This window comes from Columba livia, chromosome 2, assembly GCF_036013475.1.
Source record: "Columba livia isolate bColLiv1 breed racing homer chromosome 2, bColLiv1.pat.W.v2, whole genome shotgun sequence".
NCBI classification, from domain to species: Eukaryota; Metazoa; Chordata; class Aves; order Columbiformes; family Columbidae; genus Columba; species Columba livia.
The window spans coordinates 63,237,241-63,258,618 of NC_088603.1; the positions used below are offsets into that span (position 1 = coordinate 63,237,241).

A 21,378-nucleotide genomic window follows, 5' to 3' on the forward strand; every position below is an offset into this window, starting at 1 on the left:
ACATGGAAAATATAAAATAATTCTAGCTGTGCACTTGGGCGGTGTGGACCATACCTGATTGTCTGGGATACTATAGCCTACATGTGACCACACCAAGCTCAGGGGTCAACAGTAAGAACTTGAGGAAAGATTGTAGGTGTGTAAAAAATACAAGGGAACTTCTTAAGCCCTACCCTAGCACAGAGTTTGAGGATTACATTCAGCGATTGCATTCACCTCACCAGGTTGCACAATGGGTTGCTCGACTCTGCAGCACAGCTGCAATGTCCACAATGTAGTGCATTTTTTTCCCAAACAACACAAATATTTTAGTTTAAAGCCTATTGATGTAATTCAAAAGATTGTATACTAATCCCTTTTCTGTTTGGAACAGTGGGTAATTATCCATTATTAACTTTTTCTCTGTCTTTCATTATTCCATATAGGACTATCACAGCCCACTTTCCCACAGCACCTCTTTTTCCAGTAGAAGAGTTCTAATCTTCCTATTTTTTCCCTCATATTGAAGATAAGAGGACCGTCTTTTGGTTTTATTCTCCTTTACTTTTCTCCACAAAGCCTATGTTCTATGTGTGCCTTGGTGCTCATGCATTTCTCACTTGTATTAACGGGACTTCCAGATAAACTGGGAAAGGACACAATGCAAGCAAAGGATCACTGAGACTTGAACTGGTGCTTCATGAGTGCTGTGCCTGCTTGGTCTAAATCCCACAAAACACCTGAGAGCTCTGCTAGAGTGAGGGCTGCAGACCGGAAGAAACAGCATTTTTCTTCAGATGGAAATCAACACTTTGCCCAGCCTAGATGCCAAAAGCACCTTCACTGTGATGCTCCTTACTGCACATCAAGCATGGAAATAGAGCAGCTCATAGTGCATAGTGCATTGGTGCATTGAGCACTAATCTGGGGGAGCCTGTGATCATAGCAAACAAAGAAATGTCTCAAAATGTGGTTTGTTCCCTGTAGGCTCTCTACCAGCTAGCTTTCTAGTTGGTAGAAACTTGCTGGGAGCTATTGCAGAGTGTCAGATAACTAGTCATGGACAGCTCTGCCATACATAGCCACACGGAGCAGTATCTTTAGGAGATTCCATCCATTTTTAGCACCATTTCCCATGATGTGAAGCACTATCCAGTGAAGGCAACTGACAGAGGACTGCAATTAATTGTGTATATGATAACAATCACAGAGAAAACACATTGTTAGAATACCTTGTTTCTCTCCTACAGTATCTTAGTTATTTCTATTTTAATCTCTTCTGCTTTCTTCTATCACAAGTAATGACACCATGCCATAAACTTCTTTTATTTTTTTCTTAATTCAGTGCTATTTTAAGTTATTTAAGCAGTACAACTATATTTTTGTGCCACTATAAATTAACAGTCCAATGGACGGGTAAAAAAATTGCTCCTGGGCTGAGACCCATTTATCAAGTTTCAGTCCAGAGCAATGTTTAGAGTGAATTTGTAAATCCCTATGGACAGTGGATTTGTAATGAAAATTCTGCCACAGACTTCTAACTATGCCAGCACAAAGGATATTGCTAGAATAAAAAGCTGTCACGTATCAGATTAGCATGTAAGCATGTATCATAGCATTATATGTTCCTCTTTGTATATTCATCCCCAGAGCTGCCTGTTGGCATAGGAGCTTCTTTTCTGCTACTATCATAACTTTATTTTCCTGTATCAAACACAAAAAAATAGACTTTAAATTGTGCCACATTTATTTACTATTGAAAAGAAAGCTGTTACATACGGTATCTTCAAAGGATTTATGCAAGCATACCAGAGACCATGGATAAATATAATTTTTGAGAAGTATATAATGGGGCCAAATCCATGTGGACTTTCCCAGATATGGTGAGATGCACCTCCTCAAACATCAGTTATCTCCCTGTACAATGCTAAATCTTGCTTCCACAAAAGGAAGCACAGAGCTTTTTCAATAATGTAGTTGCAAAAACTCATGCAGGGCCAACACAAGCTTATAAAAGTAGGTTTAAAAATTCAGTGTTATTCCTAAATTCAGTATGTGGCAGTTCACAAAGCTTTCAGTCATCATCTTTTGGTAGTAAATATCACAAGAATATCTGCTGAGCATCTGTAGTCAGAGCAGCTCTCCAAGCACAGCAGAAGCTACAGGGGTGCTGTCAAGATAGACTCAGCATTTGGGCTTTGTAATGTAATGTTGATTTTACACAGCCCAACACTAAAGAAATCACTCATCTTTGTTTGTAATCAAATATTTCGCTTGCATCCTTGACAAGCTGTCATGATGATATGTTGCTGCATGTTAACCGACTGGTGAGACTGACTGAAAAAGGCAGTGTCCCCACTGCTCGTGAAGCTTCTTGTGTTTCTCCCACACTTTTCACTGTCACAGCTGGAATTTTCCTTCTTGACTGCTTTCCTCAAACCCCCTTTCTGATGCCCACCTCCATCAGTACCATTTCTCTCCCATTTTTCTGCATAGAACAAAACGTGGCTCCCTGTGCAGGTGTCAGAAATGGAGGGAGAGTTAGTTAAACAGGAAAGCAGTTGATCCTATCTTTTCAAGACAAATCCTAAAAAAGGATGAGCTGAAATCCATCTAAAGGGAAGACAAAGAAGAATATTTGCAATGAAGCTTGGGGAAAAGATGAAGTGATGTGTGCTATCTGAAAAAAAAAATGCAAGAAAGGTGACAAGCCTTGAGTTCTGCAGTCAGGCAGACCCCTGTTTTATGTCTAACCAAGAACTGGCAAATCTAACAGTGTCAGTGTGTCTTTACATAGGAGGGAAAATGACGCCTGCGTCATAGATAACAGTCGTTCCAGCAGTATCCTGTTCCCTTATCACAACAATCTCCTCTTAAAGCCCTGACCAGCCTCATTCAGTCCATACCCCACCAGACTGAATGAGCTCACAACTTGACACGCCATCACTGCACCCAAGAAGTCCACATCCTCTTTAGTCTAAAACCATTCTATACAATAGGCCAAATTCAGTGCTAACATGAAAATGTGGTGTTCCATTGGAATAATTTGGAATTGTTCCAACTGTTCTGACTTGTGTCAGAGGTTCTCTACAGCCAACAAAAACAACTATGACTATCACGACTGGAAAGAGCTGTTTCTAGTGTTTCATCAGGGTTAAAATCTTTAATAACCTGAAACCCTTCCTTTTAAAATTGTTATTCTGTTGTGTAAAGTTGTGCTTTTAGTCGCCATGACTCAAATTTTCTTTCTTCTTTTTTCTTTCAACATAATTGCAGCAGTGGCATTTGCATGCCAGCATCTTCAAAAACCTGCTGTCATAGAGAACTTCTTCAGAAGGAGTGAGAAATCATACAGTGATATAGCCACAGTAAACACTGCTTTTCTCTAAACTGAGAACTACAGGAACCTACAATAGAGCTTTAAAGGATATCTCCTGAAGAAGAAAAGAGAAATATGCATATAAACTTAGAATTCTTCCCCTCTTTCAGTAGGGGGAAACAACATAAAACTGTGAAACAGTGGGCTTCTCCGTTTGGCTGGGATGTGCAGAAAGAAAGAAACATTACAGTCTTCCAAGTCCCAGCAACATTTCATATGAGTTGTCCTGTGTAAAGACGTGTTCCAGCCATGGGGGCAGGAGACAAGTCCCAGCAGAGCATCTCTGTCAACACAAACATCAGCCATTCAGTGGGAACCTAGGGATGCTTATGTGACCCTGTCTCCTTGCTGCACTCAAGCTGGCAGAGGGAGGCCTGAACAGTCTCCCTGTGTAACCTTGTTCTGTACAATAGCCATGGAGGGACCATCACTGTGACAGCTGAAAGCTATGCTTTTTTGGAGCTCATAACCTAATAGGCAATAGGCAATAGCCTAACGTCTGCAAAGGTCTTGTCCAGGCACTGTGTCCTTTAGAGAACAGACTTCCTACCCATGCCTCCACCTCCATGTCCCACTGGCAGTGTGGGCAGAGGGCAGGAATAAGCCAGTGCTGCTGGTGGACTTGCAGATGGTGCTTCACAAGGCAAACTTGGTCCATGTGCAGCTAGTTAGAGAGGTCTGGTCTAGGGAGCTGAAGTCATGTGACTGATAGGCCCTCTAGTGTCACTATGATGGCCAAATTAGAAAGGTTATTGTAGGCTAGAACTGGCAGATAGGTGTGAGAGATAATGGCGGATGAGCCTTACTTCACAGAGACAGAACTGATAATTAACCTTGAGGCCCCATGCAGGACTTTCTATTATGAGAATGGAGTGCAGCTGCTGATATTTAAATAACAGCTTATATTGTAGAAAAACAGGAAAGTCTAAACATTCAAGGTTTTTAAAAATAAGAAAATATGTTATCTAAAGATTTGCATTTATTTTTCCTATTAATTTGGCATTCATCTGCAGCTGTAATTTGGCTTGGTGCTTGCTCTCATCAATCCTACTTATTAGAATTGGATAAAAACAGCTCTTCTTGGGAATGGCCAGGTCATTTGCAGCACATTCAGAAAAAATATATCTGTGGTTATTTTTGTTTAGTATTTAATTAGTTAAACTCACTAGGGAACAAAAACTGTACCAACGTGACCCATTGTGTCAAATGAAAGCACTTCAGATATCAAATACTGGATGTACAAAGTGAACAGCTGTGAATGACCTGCAAACTGAAGTAGGGAAGGAGTTAATCCCCTCGCAGGCTTAGAGGAAAGATCGCAGTTGCCAGCTTGTATATAGGAATTTGCAGGTTGGTGGGGCTGGGCCAGCTCTGGGGAATTAACTAATTCCTTCATCTTCTTCCAGTGTATTATAAGATGTCTGGGCTAGAGGAAGTGAAGCCTGAGACTGGTGGGGAAGAGTCAGTCAGGAAATAATGAGGATAATGCTAGAAGGAAAAGAAGGAGGGAGAAGTTCTCTTAATCCTGGAGTTTCAGAGGAGTGGTCCCTGCACGGCCTTGCAGCTGCTTGTGGGAACTGTAGCATCATTTCAAACTTCATGTAAGGGGAGCCCCTCTTGCCTCAAAGGGCAGAACGTACTTCACTAGCTTTATTTGAGGCTTTTTTGAAACATGGCACAATACAGAATTTTTTTTCACAGGCTGTAACAATGCAAATTCAAAAGCTGGTCTGGCACCAATGGCAGAAGACAGATGAGGTGGTTTTCTTATATGAGTGGAAAAGAAAGCATCAGAAGATGGGATGTACATAAATTGTTTTCCACGCCGTTTTCCTAACACGAAAATCCCACACAAACTTCAAGTTGTAATTAATTTCATGGTCAGATTAGAAGAGTAAAGTCCATTCCTCCTGAGGGAATGCAGTGTGTGGCTTGTGTTCTCACTCAGGGATAAACTGAATATAGAAATGTTTACCAGTCTATACAGCCACTTAAAATAACAAGAATAGCAACTTTCACCTGGGCAACTTTTGCCCCTTCTGTCCTACTTTCATATAAACTTCACTGTTTTTACAAACCCAAATATTTAGTCCAGTTTATGCCAATTGGTAATTGAAGGATTGGAGTACTTTATAGTCTTCATAATCCCGACCAATCTGCAGATACTACCACACCCTGTTTAAGAAATATCTCATACTGAGGTCATCAAAATGGTTTATTTCTGATCTGTTTCTTTTCCCACACAGTTTTGAAGCTTTGAGGTTACAGGAGGTAGCAGAAGCTCATTCAGTGGCAGATTACAGGAATAAACAAGATAGGAGAACAAAGACCTGATTACGGTGAGAAGCTGTGGAAACCCAAATATCCAAATTAAGGGATGAATGCACCCTCATCCAAGAGAATAGAGCAGGTTGGGACATATGGTCTTTTTAAGAGCTTTAATGCTTGAATACAGCAGGAAGAAAACCCAGAGCAGCAGATACCAACATAAAGACTATTGCAATGCTTGCCACAAAATATACAGCCTCCATATTACCAGAGGGGAAGGTCAAGTGCTTGTGATGACATTGCTCCCTCACACGCTTTTATTACATCTCACCTACCAGGCACAAGCTTGCATAACTTGCACAAAATACTAAGTACACAGAACAAGCAGGATTTATTTGTCAGTAGGCAAGGGGAGAAAACTGTTCACATGACATTTGCTTTAGCAGCTATGCTCGACATCCCACCATCTGAAAAAGTTATATTCATTTTACACTCACTAAAGGCTTTTCTGAGACAGGTTGCACTACCTTGACATAGCTGGATGTAGCTACGCTCTGACTGATGGTCAATTTACACCCAAAGAATAACCTTCCTTTAATATACTGCTGAATCAAGAAATAGCTCTACCTGCACCATGTATGAGTTTGACCTATGTACTATCATTGCATAATTTATACAAATATTGTGCAGTAACTGGTTAAAGTATTATAAATTATTTTCTGTTATTTTTCTGAACTATTTAACATACAAACTGACAGGTTCATGGGTTAAAAAACAAGTAACATTTTTTCTTCGTTTTTCTCTGAAGAATTCAGTTTGGAAATTTAATGTAGTTCACATCTCTAAAAGCTGTGAGGTAAACTGAGCTGTAAGGTGTTCTGGCTGCTTTGGTGTTCTTTACATCCTTATTCTGAGATTTAAAAAAAAAAAAAAAAGAAAAAGCACAATTCTTTCCTAGTGATTCAGTTCTTCATAAATTATATACAAGAAAAGTAAACTCAGGCCAAATGCAGGCTCTTGTCGGGAAAATGTCAGTAGATGCTAAAGCCTCCCATTATTACCATTTCAATTACACTGCCTTGGAATCTGTCCTGAGGAAAACAAAACCAATATATAAAGACTGGATCATCAGCCTGCTGCTATAGTCATTAAAGTCTGGAGACATTTACTAGTAGCTTCAATAGGAGCTGAATTGTGTTCAGAATAAGCATCAATCTTTTTCTTTTCATTTTTTTTTTTTTTCCTTAAGAATTGTGAAAATGAGATCATTCCCATTGTAACCAAATTATAGGGACCTAGTCCAGAGTGTTTTCCAGAAATGATCAAGAAAAGAGAGGTAGACTGTGAAAACATTTCTTGCTTCATGTTTTCTAATCCAGCTCATATGTCTTCAGTGTAATCAGTCAGTGAACAGGCTACAATAAATCCCTGGACATCATCTTTGGCCAAAAAAAATAAATAAAAAAAAAAAAGTTAAAATAATTTGTGATCAAGTCCCGCAAGCAGCTGTGACCTGGTGTGAGCCCAGGGGTGGGGGCAGGAGGTCTCACTGTCAGCAGGTGCAGATTCCATCCTCAGCCCAATTGTGGGTACTTCTTTTTCCATAGCTCAAACACTGCAAGTGTCACACATTTGTTAGACTATTGCTCAGCAACACTGGAGGGACAGATTTTGTGCTCAGCTGACACCACGCAATTCTCTGCCTTGGGTTCTCCCGGCACCCCACATTAGCAGCTTTGTATACTGAGATACCCACAACATTTTCTCTTTGGCTCAGCCTGGTTTATGCTCTTGTCTGATATTTTCAAGGGCTTTTAATCACAATTCCAGCAGATTGATCAATGACAGATATGAGCAAAAACTTTTTCATGCTAACAGTGCAGGATTTTTTATCTGAGATAATATTTCTCTCTTAAAAGGCCTCTACTTTGTTAAGTATTAATTAAAATCTAAATACTAAATATTGATTGATGTGTTATCAGGCCATAGCAGTTGGGTCCTGCCATATTGATTTTTTGCTGTGATTTATTATCATATTTAAGAAAAATCATTTTGGGTGATTATACGAGGAAATAGACTTTAGTGAGGATGTAATTCTTTTGTATCACTTTTGTTGTGTAGAGGATGGGCCAATTCCTCAATTGTGGCTAAGATTGCTGATATCCTTCATTGCTTCTTCTCTTTGGCCTCCGACGGCTAATGCTTTAAGCCTGCTTGGTCTTGTCATTAGGAATAATGGGCATTAGGATTACCTCTTTAATCACAACTAAGATTAACAGATGGTATGAACCCAACATCTTAAAATTATCTAGTTATTAACAAGTATTTCCTTTTAACACATCAATAACATTTGCTTTTCTAACTGCTCAGGCAGAAATGCAAACTCTAGCATTAATAACAGGAGAATTTATCACTTTTGTCTATTACTATCGCTTTCTACATAAAGACATCCCAAATATAATTATAAAGAAAATTTATTTGTAGCTCTAGATACTGTGGACTCTGCATCTGTGATTACTAGGGAAACACTTATTTTCTGTATACCTGTGTGTGGAAATAAATGGGGGGCTGTATGGATGTATATACTGCTTTATGTATGCATTTTTATTATTTTCAGCTGAGGAATTAAAAAAGCTATGTGCTCCTTTCACCTGAAGATTTTTTTCTGTCAGTACAGTGAGACAAAATACACAATATTTCAATTAGCATTCAGAATAATAGTTTTTGGTATGAACCAGCAGAAGAAAGAATGCCTATGCATTATTTCATTTGCAGAAAAATCAGGTTATTAAAACTAATGCTTATTAGGTCCAAACCTTATTCTTTCTGTTTTCTTTTTGTTTTATCCAGATTCAGATGCCTAGTGAGGATTTATTAAGCTGTCAGAGCATACACATAGCTATTGTAATGTGTATTTTGTTTTGCTTTTCTTTTCGCATTAGTAAGAGTTACTGAGGATACTGTATTATGACTTATAGGCAAAATTATCAGCTGAAATGACCAGTTAAAGGAAGAACATCTTTTTCAAAGGGGGAACAGAAAGTATCTCTTTCTGAGAATTGTTCTACAGACTGATAGTTTTCATTAGGAAAACAGAAAAACAGATAAGTAATAGATACAAATGTCAAAACTCTGAAATGGTCAGCAGCTATCTTGGATTAACCGTTATTTATTAAGTGCTTTCATTGCACTGAACTCAGCAAAACACAGAGAAGGACAGAGCCTGTGCTCTCAGGGACTTACCCTTTCAATAGATTTCTTTGAATCTGTGTTACACTTCTAAATACTGATATTACCAAGTACAAGATGGTTGCATCAATATGACTAAAAAAACAAATATCATAGAAGGGCATCTATTCTTTCTGTAATAACAGTGACATAATCATGTCTGTCTTCCATGACCACAATAGTCTGCTAATATAAGTAAAGGTTTCTCCTTAAAATGTAAAGGAAAAGACCTATCTGATACTATTTATAATTGCTGGAAAAAATCTCATTTCTGGGATATAGGAAATTAATCTCTTTGTAACATAGATTAATGCCTCTATTTGAGTGACTGATAGAATGTAATAATTACTTGTGCTGATGACTAGTGTAATAATTTTTAAATGTGCTTACCAATTAACCTTATAACATTGAAACACAAGATTTAAACCATTACAGGAAAATACTTAACCATGGTGTTCAGTTTTGTTCAGTTTTCAGTTCAGTTCACTTTGTTTCCTGTAAATTGTGGTGATGAACTGTGTAAAAAAAAATTAATAATGGAGTTTGATAATAAACCTTCAGTGTTGTAAGAACCAAGGAGCACAAAGAACTACATGAACCACTACCAAAATGTTGTGTGAGCAGTGCAAAATGGAGGGTTTAAATCTACCATATGATGAATTTCAAAATATGGACATACAATTAAAATTTGTTTCAAATTTTACATCTTGACACGAATCTCCTAGCAGGATTTCTACAACCACCTTTTCCCCATTCCTAAGGAATGAATTTTCCCCTCCCCAGCAATGTTTAGTGTTTAATGCTGAGCACATAACAAAAGAAACTGTTTACCTGAATAGTCAGAGGATATAGTGTCACTAATCACACAGGAAGTGCTGTAAAAATTGCAAATTAAATATAAAATATATTGCAAATAAAATATAAAATATAAAAATCATAGATTCTCCCTCTCATTCACTCAGATCTCTTTCCCTTAGTTCAGTGTCAAGTGTTGCATTTTACTGTGGTGTATATGTAGACAAAAGGTGATTTTAAAAATATTATTGTCTTAAATTTGTCTCTTGTAAGACTGAGTATCTATTAACAAAGTGCTTCCTTAAATTGCATTTGGTTTTGCCTAGGAATTGCAGACTTCAGTGCAACAGGTAAGATTTCTTCTTGCCTTAACCAAGTCTACAAATTAATTGTCTACACTGCATATGTGCAACTAAAGCCCAGTGAATTTGGCAGGGAACTGTTGGGTTTGTTTATTTGCCTGTTTTCCTCTGTTGGGCAAAAGGTAAAGCACCATGAAAGTAAACCACTGTTCACGTTTCTTCCCTTACCCCTCCCCAAATAATAACAGTGAGTACACTGCACTGTGGACTTTTCACTGGCTAAATAGCTTCTGCAGAGAAGACAAATGCATTGCTGCATTACAGAAGACTTTTTGCAGCTTTTCACCTTAAGGAAGTCCAAACTGAGGATCTGGTCCAACAAGCAGTTTTATATGGGAGTAAATTTATCCACTGGGGCAATTACTCCAAATTTTACACATAAGTATAAAAAAATTTATCACATGGGCATGCAATTATTAGGAAAAAAAAAAAAAAAAAAAGGTGGATTTTTTCAGATGTGACTAATGCAGGAACAAGCAATGCAGCAATCTTCCTTCACATCCCAAGTCTGTGATAGAGATGCTAAAAATATGGAGATAACTAGCTGGGTGAAAAACAAAACCTCCAGGCAGGATTTTGCAGTTATTGTTTACATTTACGCAGCCTTAGGGATTCCCATATTGTTTAACAGGCCCCTGAGATAGCTAAGCTTTTCATCCAAAAATGTTCCCCTATGTAGCACACAAATGTCGCATGAAAGGTGGGGGTGGAAATCCTGCATGTAAGACGGGTTCAGTAGAGCTTGCTTTAATATTAAATTGTGCATTATTTAAGTACAAGTGGTTCTTTTCTTTACAATAGCATGCAGAAATGTTAAGAGGTAGCCAGGAAAGTCCTGTGTGGGAGAAAAGATGCAGCAATGTTAGTGAATAAATGAGAAAGCAAGTCATCGCAATGCTCCCCTTTTATTCTGAGTGCACTCTGCAGTGTGTCTGGGGGAGGGTTAGACACTGAAGGGTCCCGTGACCTTGCAGATGTAGAGGTGAAAGCCTCTGGGGTTTGGCAGCAGCATTACAAGGATGAGTGACCCCTCTACAGCTTGCTAGGGCACAGATTCTCCTAGAATCACGCACTATTCCAGCTCGTTTCTAGCAAGAAGCTGTGGAAAGTAGAGGCCACAGGTCTTCTGAGAAATGAGTTTGCTTCAGAGCAAGTGGTTTTAGGCCTACAGGTCCTGTCTAGCATGCACCTCTTGGTATAATTCCAGTCATCATCCCAAACTCTCCATGCTGACTTTCCCCCTTGCCATACCACATAGTGACAGTGAACCTGTTTCTACAGGCTCGAAATTACTCTTCCCCTTCCTCCACCGCCCCCTAGGAATGCTGCCTCCACTGATTATTTTGAAGCCTCATCTCTTCTGACTCATCCTTCTTCCAAGTACTGTTCTTCAGCATCACACTGCAAGGAACGGATTTAGACTTTTTTTCATCACAAAGAAATGCTTTCCTTAGACACTATGAAATTAAGATGTAAAGACTTTCAGATTATTGCCTAGTAGACTTTGGGAAAGAGAAAGTGATTGCTTTGTTTTTCTAAGTCTGCATTTTCAAAAGTTCATTTTGCATTAATTCATGTAGCTCATCAGGCTTGAGTGTCATAAGGGCAATTTCCCACCATAGTCCCAGGGACCACTCCAACTTACCTGGAGTATTAGCTCTGCTGCTGACCATAGCCTTGTGGGCAGGCCAGGCCCTGGATGCTTCAGGAGTCTGCTAGCACAATCTCTCCTTGTTTACACAACCTGACGAGGGAAATGAAAATCTTAGTTCTCAATGAATGCTGAGTTTCAAAAGAGGGGAAAAAATTAAAAATTTTGCAGCGTAGATTACGGGTTTAATTACTATGTTGACACCTATGTTAAAGCACTCTGAGGTTTTTTTAATGTTTAACAAACACTATTTTTCTCTTTCAATGTGTCACATCTTTCCTGTAAGGAGAATGGTACAAGAATACCCATCTGCCTGAAAGGGCAACCTTACTTATATGGTTTTAAAGACAGAATTGCTATGTGAGCTTGATTGAAAAGTGATGCTTTGTATCAACATGCTCAGTGAACTTCCCTCTTTTTATCTCACTGGCTTCTGTGGAAACTCAATATGAAAAGTTATCCCAAGTCTAAGTAAGTGAAAAACTTCCACATGGGGACATTGAATGAACATAAATAAGTCTACAAGCTGCAAGGTTATGAAAAATCAGCCACAAAGAATTTCTGTGTTTACAGAAGGCATCAGTAGATCTCCCAGCTGTCAAGAATACCATGACATGAAGTCTTCTTCAAGAGGGCTTTGGCTGATTGCACAGGATGACTGATAAATGCTCCATCACATTTCAATATTCTGGATTTTCCCTGGCCAATATCTACTTTGTCATATGCCGGATGTCGCTTCTCTCCTGGGTCCTCTGACACCCTAATCCCTGAGCTAGTGTCACTAATGGCAGTCAGTCTGTAGTGTTACAAGGTCAGCTGAGACATGGATCTCTAATAAGATTAAGACTCATCAGTATGGGTTTAGCCCTTTTATTTTCTGAGACAGAGGAACAGAATTATTCAAGACTTGCAGCAACAACTCCAAGCACTTGCTAAGTATTACCTTTCCCCCCTGCTCCTCTGGGGAACCTACTAGACAGTTTTGCAAATTTGTATAAACTCTTTAATGAAAACAGAAAGCAAAAATAGCAAAGAGCAGTTATGTTTTGTTTGAAAATAACTTTTATTAGACATCATCTAGATTTGCTTTTTTTTTTTATGAAGTGATGTGCTTGTCAGCATGTTCTTTGATATTTTGGTAGGTAGTTTTTCAGTAATCAAGAGAAAAGGTGAGAATTGATGCTTGTGTCCTTTCCAGAAGGGCCCTTCACTCTATTCTCTTCTGTCTGGGTGCAACAGGTTTTATACCTCATGTGAGCAAATTACAAAGCCTTGTAAATTGGGATATGCTGTAGTTTTTCAAAACTAAACATTCGAAGAAGTCAGAAAACCCAAACTGGTTATTGTTTCACAAATGCTTGTGTTAGCATCTTGTAGGTGAACTTCTAGGAAGTTTCACATGGACATGCATTGTACCTTTTCCTTTACGTAATAACTTCAGGTCTCATGTCGGTGAATGTCAATTGGATGCCACAGAAATCTAGGAAAGGCATTTCACCCACTTTCCATAGGGAAATCAACCCCCTCCCCCATGTACCCTGACACCCAAATCCCAGATACAGTAGCTTTGAATGACAGCTGGATTTTGAATCCCATGAGGAGACACTATGCCTCTTGATGGATTCATTGTGACACTGGCCAGGCTGCCTGCAAACTGGCGGACAGCTCTGTTTGCCAAATGTTGACATTATCTAATTGGCATTTCAGCCTACTTCTCATTTTTAATGGACATGAGAAAGACCCAGCCAGCAGAGCGCTGCAGCAGTGGCAGCGTGTTTGAGCTGCCCTGGCTGCAACCTCCCTTGGACAGCTGCAGGATCGCATCAGCACCCAGGGTGTGGAGGCCGGTACTTAAAAGCTGCTGGACCACTTTTTGGAAAATATAGGAACTGAGGAGGAAGAATGGCAAATTCACGTGTAGATGCTGGTAGTCAAAATAGTCTCATGTTATTGTGGTGTCTAAATAGCTTAGACCACCTAACCTACTCAACAGCCAAAGTGACTGTCCTCATTGGAAAAATAGGCTTGCCACAATCAATAAGATAGTTAATATACATGTTCTGATCTGTAGAAGGTCTTATGATGCATTCTATTCAGAAATATCAAACCTTCGAATGAGTAGCTTAGAGCAGAGCACACAAAGTGGACTACCTGCTGAAGCAGCTGAGAGATGGCAACTCATATATTATGGTGGCTGTCTATTAATTCATAATTGTTGTCTACATCTCAATAAATAGATCTGTTTCTCTTTTTCATATCTATCTGCCTGGCCTGTCAGAGAAGTGGTGGATTACTTTTTCTCACTGTACTGAACTGTTTTTCCAAATAAATTATTACACCTCTCTTGGCTTGCAGAAATAGTGTAGCAGAATGCATAAACCATTCTCATGGTTCTGCCATCACTCTAAATCTTCATCAGAAACTGTTTCAGTAGCTGCACCCCTTTATCCTAAACATGTCATTCCTAATTTCCTCTCAGAGAGTCTTTCCACCTTATTTCATATTACTTTAAATGGCAGGATAAAGCTCCATGGAAAAAACTCCTTAAAAAAATACTGCCTGGATGAGAAGAGGTGTGGTGCAAGAGACATAAGCATGAGTCAAGATGCTTGAAGCTTTCTTGAAATCAGTATCACATAATATTTTTAATCTTACCACTCTGTAAATCAAATGTGTGGCCAAAAAACCTCAGGACTGCCAGATAAATATGTGATCTAACAGTTGCAATTAAGCTATTTCAGCAGTAACCCAGAAACTAAATATGAGGAGATGTGATTACATGTATAACCAGGGCTTTTAAAGAAAAATAAAAAATAATAGGAAAAGTCCAAATTTTTTTAAAAATATAATTTTCAAGTTAATGTTTTCTTTCATCTTATATTTCTTTAATATTAGCTTCACTGTCACTTGGTGGGGCTGGAATATTTTACATTGCACTCCTTTTTGCTAACAACACTTTCCCAGGTGTGGTCTGCATTAATGATGGAGAACTTTTTTATAGCTTAACGTGAAGAAGGCTTTTAACAGACTACCGTAAAAGGATTTTCCAGCTTAAGTGAGAGTTATGAAATTATTCACCATTCTAACAACACATTAAAGCTTTCCTGCAGTCTCAAATAACATTTTCCATAATACCCCCTTCCAGTTGCATGCAGGTGCATGTTTTCAGCCACTCTCCACAGTACCTTAACAATCACTGCAAATCCCACTTATCTAAACTAGTGGTTAAAAACCTTTAAGAGAAAGCTGTTTAATTAAAAGTAAAGCAGACATTTATTGTGTATTTAGTGTGCCAATTTTTCTATGACCTAAGAACCATTTCCTAATTAAATTTTGTAATTCTTTCATATACTACGACTACAATATGATAATACAGAATAAACATGACAGCTAATTCAATACTCCTATGTGCATTTCTAATGTATTATTAGCTGGGTGGAGTTTTAAAATCTGAGGCTGGATCTTGCCCATGTTGAAGTCTGTAAGACTACATTTATACTTTTTGCATCAACTTTAACAAAATTAGAATGAGACCTGTGGAACTCATGGTTGTGATTCACTTACATACATTGATTTAATCTGTCATAATTTCTTTGGTTTCAGGGGAATCAATCCAGATCAATAAAGTCATTCTATATGTAGCTTTTTCTACAGGTTAGAAACACACTTTTTTGTCGTATTTTTTTTCAGTATTATACATATATGCATACATGTACAGAGAACTCGATGCTAGTAACCCTCACAGTAACATAAACCAGAAGTAATTCCACTGCTATGTATACATTTACACGGGAGGTGGTGTAAAATCAAATTGCTTAAGAGTAGGTGCTTGCTCTTTCACTGGATAATACACACACTCTTGTTTGTGCATAATATACATACTTCCATGCATATTCATATCAAAACATGGCAGGCCTTAAGATCAAAACATTGCCTTTGTATTCAACAGAAACCAAGGATGTGTTCTCCTAGTAATGCCATGATAAGTCAATCACTTAAACAATACTCGAAACACGAGTGTGACTTCAGTACCTTGTGAGGCACAGGACAACTGACTGCGAAGTGAGAACACACCTCTGTTGTTCAGTTTTTTATCGTTATTGCTTTAACATTGACATCTGACCTCTTTAGTTGCTTGTGCATAGTGAAGTGTTCCTGGCTCACACCTGGTGTCAGTAATAAAGCACAGCATGCATAAATAATGAATATATGGTTGTGAAACTTCACTAAGTGGCAACTGCCTGTGACAGAGATGCTGCTACCAGCACTTATTGCTGTAAAGGTTTGTTAATGGAGACTGCTCAGTGGATGACAAAATGACACAATTAAAGTTTATTCCAAATGACATCAGGGTCATAAAAGGAAACAAAAGAGGAGGAAATGGCTCTGGTGGGTTGAAAATATATTGCAAGGTATATTATTACATCTGCACTTTTTGCTATCACAAGAGGGCTTCATATTCACTTAAAACAGCATCTCTTGAAAGCCAAGTTAATGAAAAGGGCAACTGTTGCCTAGACTGAAAAATGATGGCTTGTTTCACTCTGCTGGATATATTTTCCAGGAAAAGATCTAGTAAGAAAGTCTTTTGAGATTGGGATAGGAGAGGCATTTCCCCTGTCACATACTGGATCAGAGACTTTCCAGATGAGAAAAGGATTTCAAATTCAAGTAGTCAGTCCATTTGCAGGGAAAAGCTCTCACATACACAGAAAAGTACTTCTAGTATAGAGTTTGTCGTATTCTGATTTATTCTGAAATTTCTAGATGAGGGTTGAAACTGTGGGCCCCTTGAGGACCAGACATATAGCCCAATTTGCAGAAAAGTTATTTGCTCTTAAGCACCTCTTCCATTGGGAAAGAGGAAATGTATGTAAATGGAGACTGAGGTGCTCCAAAGAGAAATCAGAAGGCAATAAAATGTCAGTGATTTTGAGCCACTTGCAGTTAATTTTCCATTGATTCCACTCATCACTCTGCATAGGGAAGGAGGAAAGAATATTTCATTGGATTTCTTCTGCTCCACCAATGCTTTGTGATGTACCTAGTGGGGATGTGTGATTCTTTCTCCAGGTAAGCAGAAGCAGAAACGAAAATATGGGATTGGACCACAAGTACCACTTGTGTGCATTAATCCAGGTAAAATGAAAATAGATCAGCTTACTTCTGTCTGAGAGACTGCAAGGACAGCCTGGAAGTCATAGAAACACTTCTTAGAAAGTGCAGAATTAGAATATTTAAGGGTATTTTTAATTTAGGGTATTAACAGAAGGACATTTTTAATCCTAGGAAGTCAAGGAAACCCAGGCCACAGAGGAGCATAATTTTGAGTATTTCAGTTTCAGTCAATTGAATAAGATGCAAAGTCCCACCATTCAGCTATAAGGTGCCAGAAATCAGCTCCAACTAATTCAGCTTCACTATGACATTTTTCTTGTGCTATAGTTGAGGAAAGTGATGAGCTGCTTGCAGTCCTGTTAGCATGTTTTAGTAGTTTACTGCTGCCCCAGCTCAGACTGCTCCTCTGCCGCACTCAGGTTTGATTAATGAGGGATTTTTTAGGAATGTTCATTTTCAGGAACTTTTTTTTTTTTTTTTTTTGTTTTGCACTGCTACATACTTGCAGCAAGTATTTCAATCATCTGCTGTTTCACAGGCAAGGAGCAACAAGCTGTTGTTACTTACATGCCCACGTCACCAGCATAAAAAAAACATTGCTAAAGATGTAGCAACAGGTCAGTGGCTGCCTAAGCTGCAGACCTCCAGATTTCTAGGGATTGCCTCTTGCAGCAACACTAAAACATATTTTCTCTATTAACTTTTATGATGCAGTTTTAAGTTTGTAATTTCAGTCTTCTCCATAGAGAAAGGATGTTTAGGGAAGAGAGCTGGGCAAACACTTTGTTCTGCTTTCTTGACATATTAACACATCTTCCAACAGTCTGTGGCTCAAAGCATCCTGGACCACAGGTCTTATGTTTAATAGCCTTTGGTGATTTTTTTTCTGAAATAACTGTACCTGAATCTATGTAAATTTTTTGCGCCCATTTTATGTCAGCACTAGAAACAACAAGATGAACACCAGGCCTCCACAGACATCTAATTTAATACAGAAACACAATTTTCTTACAATGGTTGGATGGTTTCCTTGCAAAGTGTCATGTTAATTGGAATACAGTAATCTTCAGCACAAAGATTTTCCTTTGGTAGAAATAATGATAAAACAAGCAGAGCCATACTTGCCTTAATAAAAAGTCGTCCTACCCTTTCAATATGAAAATGGGCTTTGACCCTTGTTAGCTAAATGAGTTCAAGTGAGAAATTGAGCAGCAGTATTTGGGCCAATTAGTCTATACTATGCTGCTTCTCTTAGTAAAAAAGATTATTTGTCTTCTACTCCAGCTCTTTTCTGGTGCTTCTTGGTATGCGTTACTTCATTGTGAAGGTAGATCCTTCTCACATTCCAGGAATGAGTGTGTGCCCTTGTAAAATCAACAAGACTAAGAAGCCTTAAGGTAGTGATTCCTGCCTTAGCAAAACATACTGCAGAGCTATACATCAACACTTTCTGACACATATTAAAAGGAAAATGAAATTCCTGAATAATAATCTCTTCAAAACTGGAGGTAAATGATTTTTTTGTTTACATCTGTGTAATATTTCTAGCAGATACCTTTTCATTTTGTATTCTGTTTGTCAGCAGGAAAAGGAAGCCTATTACTGCAGAAATCCATGCTTCATAATCCCACTATCCTTGAAAAAAGGTCGTAGGTAGGCGCTGGGTAGAGACTCGAACTCTTGTGGGTTACTCTGAGCAGTATTTATTGTAGAAGATTCACAGGAACAGCAGCGTTGGGTCACCTCCTCAGAGAGTGACAATCATACAGCAGTATAACTAGTCATTATATAGGGTTCTAACAGGTATTATGCAACTAAACAAAATTTATCACTGTCTATCACTGTCGATATCTATCACTGTCGATATCCTCAGGTTCCTTCCGTTCCAGTGGTCTGCGGGTTCCACTTCTTCTTTCTTGGCAAGTACCAAACAAAAGGTCATCGGGTCGCAGGGCTAGCTTCTTTTGAAGTTCCACCTGTCTCATTTGTTATCCATAGTTCACCAGTCTAGCATAGAAATCAGCAACCCTAAGAATAGCATTTATCAATGTCTTAACTAAGGGTACAAAGCAAGCATAAGGTAACCATGCTCGTGGTTCTGGGTAAGGACTATACAGGGGACAAGCTGAGACTTGCAGCCTTAGTAGCACAGCTTATAACACTGATATAGGCCTAAAATCCTAATTTCCTATTTTCCTACAACAATCCTCAATGTGGTCTTGTCTGGGGGTGGCAGAACACAGGCAGTTCAGCAGCACTGCTGCCACTGTCTCCCAGCTCCTGCTGCAAGAGGCGTCCCATGGAGCTTGATCCTGTGGACCTCAGCATAACTGCTTACATACCAAAAATAGGTCCTCAGTAAGCAGTCATCTTTTCTCATGCTCACTGTGTCAGTGTCAAACTAGCATGATGAAGCAGGGAGGACACTGATGGAGTACAGTAGAAGCAACCTTTTGGAAGAAAAGCAAAATAACAGCCCTGCTTGCTTGCCCTCTTTTCAGGAGTGCAGTGGTATTTATCCAGTGTGTGAGAGCTCTCAGCCTCAGCCTTCTGACAAAATTTCTATTGTAGCTAATTATATTCTCCTTATCTATAAACCTCCCATGCTTCAGCTAGCTTGAGTGGAACTTTTCCAAATGAATGTTTTTTCAATGGAAAACTGCTGTTTGATTGAAAACAAAGCTCTTCTACAAAAGTGTCAACTTCAACAAAATCTGAAAAACAATTGCAACTCCTTCAGTAAGGTTAAAATACCCTGCATTAACCTTTTCAGAACAGCGACTCCATTTTTCATTTTGAAATTACTCCTTCAGATTGCGTTATATTTTAAATTGAGATTAAAGACTGGGGCTTAAAATGAAATTGTTTTGAAAACATCACTTAAAGTCACTTGATTTTATTCCACTTCAGAAGCAAAATAAATCTTGAAATCCTGAAATTTCCTGTGAAAGAGAAATTTTGTATCCTTTGCAACTTTGCTCATCTGCTTTTGGTTCCACGCTAGGGTGGATCATCATCATCCTCATTAAGGAAATTCGTAGAATCATAGAATTATTCTGTTTTGAAAAGACCCACAAGATCATCAAGTCCAACCATTATAAACCATGTCCCTAAGAACGTCATCTTTTAAACACCTCCAGGGATGGTGACTCCACCACTCCCCTGAGCAGCCTGTTCCCATGTCTGACAACACTTTCTGTGAAGAAATTTTATCCAGTCTTAACCTCCTCTGGTGCAACTTGAGGCCATGTCCTCTTGTTCTATCACTTGTTACTTGGGAAAAGAGACCAACACCCTCCATGCTACAACCTTCTTTCAGGTAGTTGCAGACAGTGATCAGGTCTCCCCTCAGCCTCCTTTTCTCCAGACTAAACAGCCCCAGTTCCCTCAGCTGATCTTCATAAGACTTGTGCTCCAGACCCCTCACCAGCTTCTTTCTCTACATTTGTTCCAGCATTCATGTGTATTCTCCACATAGGACTTGTATTTCAGTCATGGTGACTGTAGCTGGGTCCTATACAGAACCAAATTTTTCTCTCTCCCATTGCCTTGAAGTTTTATGCTCACCTTTTGTATATACGAGTCTGCTGTTAACTTTTTAAAAATTTCATATATGACAGCCTAAAAAGTGTGTTACTGAAAATCAGTTGCATATTTCTGTTCTATGTCTACTCAAGGAAAAGAGAAAGAAAACCACAGACCAAGGTTCTGATGAAAAAAACTTCCATAATTTTCACAGTTGTGTGTCCTCCGTAGAGAATATCCTGCTCCTCTGTTCAGATCACACTTCCCATATAGCTTTTGCTGCTGGAGTACCACTTACCCAAGACAGCAAGACAAAAGGAGAATCCAAAATGTGAGGATTTACAAGTTATTTAGAATATCTGGAATTTCATGTGAAAACAAATTCAGACAGCACAGAGTTACTTAAACCTCAGTTGTGACAATGTAGTTAGTAGATGGTGCCAAACACCCTTATCTGACTTCCGCTTCTGGATAGTTCTTTAGGGTAGAGCAAAATGGAATAGGTTAGTGGCAAGAGAGTAATCTTTCTGTGACAATTCAGACTAAAGTTCAGGAGATGCAAATTTTAATGTTGTCTGTATTAGTACAAGGAAGGGTTCTGTGTTCTCAGCAACTCTGAAAGTAGGTCCCACGAGTGGTGCTTACCAATTCTCTCTGGAAAAAATTTCACCTGAAATACAATCAGGAGAATAATGCTAACCTATTTTATGTTGTCGTGGAGTTTAGCTCAGTAGGTGGTCAAATAATGTTTGGAAATACTTATAATTCAGATATTCTCACCAGCTGAGGATCTGTCCTTGAATGCTGATTTAGAAGTACATATTCTACTTCAAACAAATCAGGTCAGCCTATTTCTAATTGGTTCTTACTTAAATACTAGATCATGACATTTAGGAGCATCACAGTATCGCTGGGATTGTTATGATCCATCACAGAAAATATCAGTAAAGCTGTAACACATAAACATATGTGCTGACATTAGGGAACACCAGCAGAAGAGAGAGATAGAAAGCCCGCATCCTAACTCAGACTTCATTACTGCCTCGTCTGCTTAATTTCATGACAGGTAGTGT

The 21,378-nt window shown here is 38.7% G+C and overlaps 1 long non-coding RNA gene across 2 annotated transcripts in view; it reads right to left on the reverse strand.

Moving 5' to 3' along the window:
* LOC135578516 (uncharacterized) overlaps positions 1-21,378 on the reverse strand; it is a 91,855-nt gene that overhangs the window by 56,546 nt on the left and 13,931 nt on the right. For both annotated transcript variants that reach the window (XR_010470232.1, XR_010470231.1), the window contains exon 2: positions 11,657-11,755. This is a non-coding gene — a long non-coding RNA (uncharacterized LOC135578516). The remainder of the gene's footprint in view (positions 1-11,656; positions 11,756-21,378) is intronic.